Below are 9725 nucleotides of genomic sequence, written 5' to 3' on the forward strand. Positions count from 1 at the left end.
AGCATGGCTTGCACAATTGAGGTCAACAACAGCCGACCAAGTTGAATGGGCATTTGGGTGGTTGAATGATACTGAGGTAATATACATGGCGGCCGAGGAATGTCATGTTCTTTTGATGGGACTTCGTAGCATCCAACCATATGCTCCTCATCGGGTACTGCGCCAACTAGGAAGATTTCAGGTAATTCCCACTGATGAGGATCTAAGCAAGCACGCCATTGAGTTGAGTCCAGGAGTCGTGTTCCCCGAAGGAAAAATTAGAAAGCTGTGGCACGAATGTAGATTCCTTGAACCCAAGACTATGGTTCGAGAGCTGGCTAAGGGTGAGGTAGACCCAAAATACGATGTTTGGTTCGGGAAAAGGTTCCAGATTCGTCAGAGGCCTGCCAAAAGAGCTCACGTCCAACAATTTACGGATGATTCGCAGGAACAGTGGGGCTGGTTAGTGAGAGAGGAAGGCTACCGGGTTGAAATCGGGAAGCTGAAGCGACAAATTGAAAGGCTTATGTTTGAAAACAACGTTCAAGTAGCCTCAGAGCAGGGTGAGAAGAACAAATTAGCCAAAGAAAACCAGGCACTGAAAGCCCGAATTCGCCAAGTCAGTAAGAGTGATAGCGACCGACAGAAACGTCGCTCTGATGAAAGGTTGATAGCGGAATTGAGAAATCAAGTCAGTCAAAGCCGAGAAGACTTGGAGAGATCCCAGGCTTGTATAACAAGAATGCGGGTCAGGTGGGCTACAGTTACAACATCACGGAGAGAGCACCTATGGCAAGTAAAAAGGGACTACGAAATGAGTGTTGCGACATTGAGAGAGATAAACTCCATTCTCAATAATCGGGTCCTCAAACAAGCCCAGGATGCTAGAACATATAGAGAACACTGCCATGAGTCGATAGCCCGGATGGAAGAACAAATGGAGAGGTTCCAAGAGCAGCTCATTGACAATACTCGAATATTGGGACTAAAGAATCAACGGATAGAACAGTTGTGCATAGAGAGGGATAGAATCAGGGGTAGGATCAATGATATAGGGCGCTATATCACCACAAAGTGCCTAACATGTGAAGAGATGCCTCGTGATGTCCTATTTGCCTCAATCATGGGTTATGTCCATCAGATCATGGAGGAACTAAAAAGCTTGCAAAGAAGCCTGGCCCCCAAGCCCGCGGAAAGGCTGAATGATGCCTCGCGGGCACCAAAATTCAAAGCTTTAATGTATCCCTAGTTCAATCTTGCACTTGTTTGTTTTTCGAGTCTGTTGTCTACCCATATGTTTTTTTCCTTTTCTTCAAACATTCTCAAAATATATATATATATATATATATATATATATATATATATATATATATATATATATATATAAAGTCTGTATTTTTTGTTTTTTTTTGTGATGGCTTGTAATAGCATTATTTTGAGTAATAAAAAAAAATATTTGGTCTTATGGCACGAACTACGCTTGGTCTGATTCGTGCGGGGTCACGATACGTAGGCAATCTCTATAGGATTCGACCGTAATTAAGAGGAAGAATATATATTTGTCAGAGCAAAAATAAGCCGGGATGATGCATGCGGTCAGAGCAAAAGCATGTTAGAAATGATTAACTGCCTAGGAGCATTGCATCCCCCTAACGTGCAATTACAATATCTGTTAAGACTCTAATACTGACAAGTTTGTTGTTTTTCCAATCAATATCAGTTAGTTGTTAGAGCGTACTGGCACCGTACCATTATCAGACAAGATCAAAAGGTCCTATACCAGAAAGCATGACTGGGTCAGACAACAGCGTTGAGTCAGAAAAAACGGCCAATCAGATGCTGAAGGAAGCCCTGGAGAAAATGGAAAAAATGAGGCTAGAAATGAATGAAATGCAGATAGCCTTAGCTAGAGCCCAGAAGGGGCAAGAATTACCCGTTACTCCTACCCTCCAACCAACACACACGCCGGAATACCCCTCTCCCGGTCCTTCAATAAGTTTCCCAAGCCATCACTATTATCAGGGAAGAGAGGCTTATGATTCCCAAGCTCCACCACCCACTCAAAACCCTCCTCCACCAAATGTTCCCGTCTTTGTGGCACCTCCCCCAGCCCCATTGCACAGATCATCTAGTGAGCCACTGTTTCAGGCTCACGATACACAATACTACCCCCTGAACTCACATTCAAAGCACCCGAGCCACATACCTATAATCCCCACTTTGAGGTCCCGGCGGAGATTGAAAAGCCGGCTAAGAGCCCAGAGCAGGACGAGGTGATGCGGAAATTTAAAATCCTGGAGCAATCCTTCAGGAACATACACGGGTTAGGTAACCAGGTCAGCGTGGCTTACAAGGATCTATGCCATTTCCCTGACGTTCAATTACCAGCAGGGTTCAAAATGCCCAAGTTCGATTTATACGAAGGGCATGGTGATCCTATGGCACATCTACGAGGTTTTTGTAGCAAAATGAGGGGAGCAGGGGGCAAAGATGAGCTATTAATAGCTTACTTTGGCCATAGTTTGAGTGGGTCGGCGTTAGAGTGGTATACAAGACAAGATCCGAGCAGGTGGTACACCTGGGATGATTTGGCACAGGCTTTCGCAGGACATTTCCAATACAACCTTGAGATAGTCCCAGACCGTCTCACATTGCTAAAGCTCGAGAAGAAACCCGGAGAGAGCTTCCGGGAATTTGGGTTCCGATGGAGAGAACAGGCAGCCATAGTTGATCCCCCAATGAGAGAAGGAGAAATGGTGGATTATTTCTTACAAACTCTCGAGCCAACTTACTTTGGTCACTTGGTGACGTCAGTTGGCAAATCATTTAATGAAGTTGTGAAAATGGGAGGTATGATAGAAGAGGGACTTAAGTCCAATAAGATCCTGAGTTATTCGGCAATTAAGGCAATAACTCAGGCCATTCAGAGCGGCACGGGAGGTGCGCTAGGGAAGAAAAGGAGAGAGGAGGTCACGACATTAGAGGCCGACAATTGGTCCAGATCTAGAGGTCCTTCCCCTCATTACCAACCCAGACCCCATCGTCTAAACTACCCACACATTCCAAATTACCCTCCACAACCCTACTACCAACCACAAGAACAACATTTCACCGTCCATCAAGCCCAGACATACACCCAACCTCCGGTTCGCCCACAATGGCGCGCGCCGGTTCCCCACAATACATACCCACCTCCACATAACACATACCCACCACCACAAAACACCTATCCACCACCAAGAGCCTACAGGAACCCTCCAGGGATGGGTTTCAGGGGAAATCCGGCCGCCAGAAATGAAAGATTGCAGAGGCAAAGAACTTTTACTGAGTTGGGGGAAACTTATATTGCCTTGTTCCACAAATTGAGGCAGTTGGGTTTATTAAATCCTGTTGAGCCTAGATTACCAAATCCCTTACCCCAAAATATGGATCACTCGGTAAGATGTGAATATTGTTCGGGAGCTCCCGGACATGATACCGAGAAATGTTGGAGGCTGAAACATGCAATACAAGATCTTATTGATACCAACAAGATCGAGGTACAGACACCGGAGGCACCCAACATTAACCAGAACCCATTGCCAAAGCACCCTGAAGCCCACATGATCGAGCTTGTGCACGAAGGAGGGGAGCCGAAGAAACCCCCACAGACAGTGATGATGATCCGTGCCACTCCAAAAGAAAAATCGATCAATGAGGAAGCAGGGGTACAGTTGAAGGGGGAAGATGTCAAGCCAGTGGTGATATTGGGGAAGAATCCATCTGCCGCTACAAGGAAACCAGAACCAGCCAAGTTGGTAATAACGGGAGCATCATCTGCACCCGTGGTTGTTGTGAAAGGGGTCTGCAGGGAACCGGTCATCATAAAACCAGTAGTCCAAACACCAATGATTGATAGCAAGGTTGTGCCTTGGAAGTATGAGAAGGCAGTGGTGATGTACAAGGGACAACAAGTGGAGGAGAATAGTTGTGAGGCGCAGGGACTGACTCGATCAGGACGGTGTTTTGCTCCGGCGGAGTTGAGAAGACCCAATCCAGCTGCAATAAAGAAACCTGTGTCAGAAGAAGAAGCTGAGGATTTCTTAAAGAAGATGAAAGTGCAGGATTACTCCGTGGTCGAACAGTTGAAGAAAACACCGGCCCAAATCTCACTGCTATCATTATTAATCCATTCGGATGAACATCGTCGGGCCCTGATGAAGATACTGAATGAAGCTCATGTGCCCAATGAGATTTCTGTAAATCACCTGGAAACGATTGCCAACAAAATTTTTGAGGTGAACAGGGTAACATTTTCAGATGATGATCTGCCAGTGGAGGGCACGGAGCATAATAAAGCTCTCTACCTAACTGTCAAATGTGAAGATTCGGCAGTTACTCGGGCATTAGTGGATAACGGCTCAAGTGCCAATATTTGTCCATTATCCACCCTGAACCAATTGAAGATCGACCACGGAAGAATCCAAAAGAATAGCATTTGCGTCCGAGGATTTGACGGAAATGGAACAGCCACCGTGGGGGATATTGTACTTGAGTTGACCATCGGTCCAGTCCAGTTTACCATGGAATTCCAGGTATTAGATGCTACGGTATCTTATAACTTTCTGTTGGGACGACCGTGGATCCATGCAGCTAAAGCAGTGCCATCCACCTTGCATCAGATGGTCAAGTTCGAGTGGGATAGACAAGAGGTCGTGTTGCACGGCGAGGACACTGCGTGCATCGTAGGAGGCGCCATTGTACCCTTCATAGAGACCAATGATGACAAAGGTCCCTGGGTCTACCAGATTTTTGATGCAGTGTCGGCAAACAAGATCCCCGAGGGTGAAATCATTCAGCATCCTAGGATAGCTTCCGCAACGGTTATGATGGTTTCAGAAATGCTGGGTAATGGGTTTATGCCAGGAAAAGGCTTGGGAGCTGAACTTCAGGGAATTGTTCAACCTGTTTCCTTGCCCAAGAATTTGGAGACCTTTGGGTTGGGGTTCAAACCGACTACGGCAGATGTAAAACGAGCGCGGAAAATGAAGAAGAAAGTTTGGTTTCTTCCCAAACCTGTGCCACGTCTCTCAAGATCTTTTGTTAGAGCAAGCGCTAGGGGGTCACCGGTCCCGAAAGTTCTCGGGCCATTGATTGGGATTGACGGGGATCTGAATCAGAGCTTCGAAAGATTGTTCACTGATGTCAATATGGTAAAAGTCGGAGAGGGTTCCAGCAGAACAGACATACAGTTTATGGGGCCTGAGGCCAAAACCAACAATTGGACGGTTACTCCTCTTCCTACTCGGGGAGAGTCCTGGTAGTAGGCTTTGATTTTTGCTTTCTTATTTTTCGGATTATTCAGGGTGTAATCCAAATCTTATTTTATCTTGTAAAAGTGTGAACCCTGTTATCCCGCATTTTAATAAAATTCTTTTCTTGTCTCATTTTAATTTTGTTTTATTCTTTTCTCTTTCTGAACAGTTCTCTTTTTACTGGTTCTAATGACATGGCATGCACGACGGATCTTCGACCTAGTCTAATAAATCAATCTGACTCTGATTTAATGATACAAGAGATCGATTATGAGTCTGAATATGATGAGGATAAAGCCTTCGAAGAAATAAACCGAGAACTATGCCAATTTGAAGAGAAACCCAAGCCTAATCTGAATGACACCGAGGCTGTAAATCTAGGGGATGCGGATAATGTCCGAGAAACCAAAATCAGCATCCACATTGAGCCTGGCATCAGGGAAAATTAATCAAAGCACTCATTGAGTTTAAAGATATTTTTGCATGGTCATATGACGACATGCCGGGTTTAAGCACCAAGCTAGTGGTTCACAAATTGCCCATTGACCCGGCATGTCTTCCCGTCAAGCAGAAACTGAGGAAGTTCAAGACAGATATGAGTGTGAAGATTAAAGAAGAAGTAACTAAGCAGCTGCAAGCAAAGGTTATTCGGGTCTCTCGATATCCTGATTGGTTGGCTAATGTAGTGCCAGTACCAAAGAAAGATGGGAAGATCAGGGTATGCGTCGACTACCGTAATCTGAACAGGGCAAGCCCAAAGGATAACTTTCCATTGCCTAATATCCATATCTTGATCGACAATTGCGCCGAGCGAGAAATCGGCTCCTTTGTGGATTGCTACACTGGGTATCATCAGATTTTGATGGATGAAGAAGATGCAGAGAAAACAGCTTTCATTACGCCATGGGGGACTTATTGTTATCGGGTAATGTCATTCGGTTTGAAGAACGCTGGGGCAACGTACATGAGAGCAATGACTACTGTGTTCCATGATATGATACACAAAGAGATCGAAGTGTACGTAGATGATGTGATCATCAAATCCAAGCGTCAGGAAGACCACGTAGCAGACCTTAGGAAGTTTTTCCAAAGACTTCGAAGGTACGACATTAAGCTCAACCCAGCCAAATGTGCATTTGGTGTTCCATCTGGAAAGCTGTTAGGATTTATCGTCAGTCGGCGAGGCATTGAGTTGGATCCGTCAAAGATCAAATCCATCCAGGAATTGCCGCCACCAAGGAACAAAACAGAAGTAATGAGTCTGTTGGGAAGATTGAACTATATCAGCAGATTCATCGCTCAGCTCACAACAACTTGTGAACCCATCTTTCGATTGCTGAGGAAAGATGCCGCGATAGAATGGACGGCAGAATGTCAGGAGGCATTTGACCAGACCAAAGGTTATTTATCCAATCCACCTGTATTGGTTCCACCTGAGTCGGGGAGGCCATTAATCCTTTATCTAACGGTTCTGGATCATTCGTTTGGTTGCGTGTTGGGTCAACACGACATCACAGGAAGAAAAGAGCAAGCCATCTATTATCTCAGCAAGAAGTTTACAGTCTATGAGAATAAGTACACTCAACTTGAGAAGACATGTTGTGCTCTAAATTGGGTAGCACAGAAGTTTAAGCATTATCTGTCGTCACATACTACATACCTTATTTCACGTCTGGATCCATTAAAGTATATTTTCCAGAAGCCTATGCCCACAGGAAGATTGGCAAAATGGCAGATATTACTCACAGAGTTCGACATTGTCTATGTGACGAGGACGGCCATGAAAGCCCAAGCATTGGCCGATCACTTGGCTGAGAATCCTATTGATGAAGAATACGAGCCTTTGAGGACGTATTTTCCAGATGAAGAAGTGATACATATAGAGGAGTTAGAACTGAATGAGGAACCAGGGTAGAAGCTTTTCTTTGACGGGGCTGCTAATGCAAAAGGAGTTGGAGTAGGAGCAGTACTTATTTCAGAAACAGGACATCACTATCATGTTACAGCTCAGCTACGTTTCTATTGTACCAACAACATGGCTGAATATGAGGCATGTATTTTGGGCCTACGATTGGCTGCAGACATGGATGTTCAGGACGTCTTGGTCTTGGGAGACTCGGACCTCCTAGTACATCAGATCCAGGGTGAATGGGAAACACGAGATTTGAAGCTTATACCATATCGACAATGTTTGCACGATTTGAGCAAGCGATTTCGATCAGTGGAGTTCAGACACATCCGAGAGTTCACAATGAGGTTGCGATGCTTTGGCCACTTTAGCATCGATGTTGCACCATCCAGACAAAATCCATGTTGACCCATTGTATATTTAGGTTCGTAATCAGCATGCCTACTGCAACATAATAGAAGAAGAAATGGATGGCGAGCCATGGTTTTATGATATCAAGGAATACCTCAGGATGGGAATATACCCGGAGCAGGCAACCGGAGATCAAAAGAGAGCCATTCGACGACTGGCAAATGGATTTTTCCTCAGTGGAGGAATGTTGTACAAAAGAACCCCAGATCTGGGATTGCTGAGATGTATTGATGCAGGTCAAGCCACGATAGTGATGACAGAGGTACATGCTGGAGTCTGTGGGCCCCATATGAGCGGATATGTGTTGGCAAAGAAGATTCTGCGAGCGGGATATTATTGGCTCACTATGGAGCATGATTGTATCAATTTCGTACGAAAATGCCATCAGTGTCAGATACACGGAGATCTGATTCATTCTCCACCAACGGAATTGCACACAATGTCCGCACCATGGCCATTTGTAGCATGGGGCATGGATGTCATTGGGCCTATCGAGCCGGCAGCTTCGAACGGTCACAGGTTCATTCTGGTAGCCATCGATTATTTCACTAAGTGGGTTGAAGCCAAAACTTTTAAGTCTGTAACCAAGAAGGCAGTGGTGGATTTCGTCCATTCCCATATCATTTGTAGATTTGGGATCCCAAACATAATAATCACGGACAATGGTGCTAATCTTAACAGCAACTTGATGAGAGAAGTATGTGAACAGTTTAAGATTACACACCGTAATTCCACCCCGTATCGGCCCAAGGCGAATGGAGCAGTTGAGGCAGCCAACAAAAATATAAAGAAGATATTGAGGAAAATGATTGAAGGATCCAGACAATGGCATGAAAAGCTACCATTTGCGTTGTTAGGATACCGCACTACTGTTCGTACTTCAATAGGTGCGACTCCTTATTTGTTGGTATACGGAACCGAAGCAGTAATACCAGCGGAAGTTGAAATTCCTTCCCTTCGAATTATCGCTGAGGCCGGGATTGACGATGATGAATGGGTCAAAACCCGACTAGAGCAGCTGAGTTTAATGGATGAAAAAAGATTGGCAGCAGTATGTCATGGCCAGTTGTATCAAAAGAGAATGGCAAGAGCATACAATAAGAAGGTGCGCCCCAGAAAATTTGAAGTACGGCAACAAGTATTGAAATGGATCCTCCCACATCAGATTGAGGCAAAAGGCAAGTTCGCCCCGAATTGGCAAGGGCCGTATATTGTGACCAGAGTATTATCCAATGGCGCTTTACGTCTGACGGATGTTGAAGGAAGATGCGTCGACATGGCTATCAATTCTGATGCAGTCAAAAGATATTATGTGTAATTTCTTTTGTTGTTTATTTGCTTGTTTGTACTTAGTGCTTATCGGATAATGAAATGACGGAGGCAATTCTTTCTTCTGTCCAAACACTTTTAACCTTTGCTTTACCCCTTTGAGCCATACTTATCTTTTTATACCCCTCTCTTGGAATCATTAATGAAAAATGTATGAAAAAAAAATTTTTTGAAGGTCGCAAGAAAACAAAGGAGTTAGTGAACTACGTTCGACCTGATTCCTCAAAGAGGATACGTAGGCGCCTCACGGCTCGGTCATAAGGTAATAAAAAAAAGAAAAAAAAATCAAAAGAAAAATCCCCAAGTAAGAAAACTGGGGCAGAAATTATGTTTCTAAATTTTGAAAAAAAGGAGTTTGATTCCAAGAGTTGTAATACTTTACCCATCAAAGTTATTTTGAATTTTATATCCTTTTCTTCTAAAACCTATATTGATATCCAAAAAAGACCTCCCGATCAGTATCCGAGAGGTGTTAAGATAGGCAAATGAAAACCAAGAATAAAACGTCGGTCCCTGACTGAATGAGGATCATGAATTGAAAGAATTTATAGCCAAAAGAATTCCCGGCAGAGATAAATCTTATCGGCAACACTCCAATCCCAAGCTAAAAAAATAAGATGAGAGAGTCTTATCGGCGAAAACCTTCACAGGCGCCATAAGGCGACGTAAGCTGAGAAATACAAAATGAGAGAGTCTTATCGGTGAAAACCTTCACAGGCACCATAAGGCGACGGGAGTTGTGAGAAATGAGAGAGCCTTGTTAGTGAAAACCCCGCGAAGGGCACTATGAGGCGACAAGATAG

Source organism: Nicotiana tabacum, unplaced genomic scaffold, assembly GCF_000715075.1.
Source record: "Nicotiana tabacum cultivar K326 unplaced genomic scaffold, ASM71507v2 Un00409, whole genome shotgun sequence".
In the NCBI taxonomy this organism is placed as follows: domain Eukaryota; kingdom Viridiplantae; phylum Streptophyta; class Magnoliopsida; order Solanales; family Solanaceae; genus Nicotiana; species Nicotiana tabacum.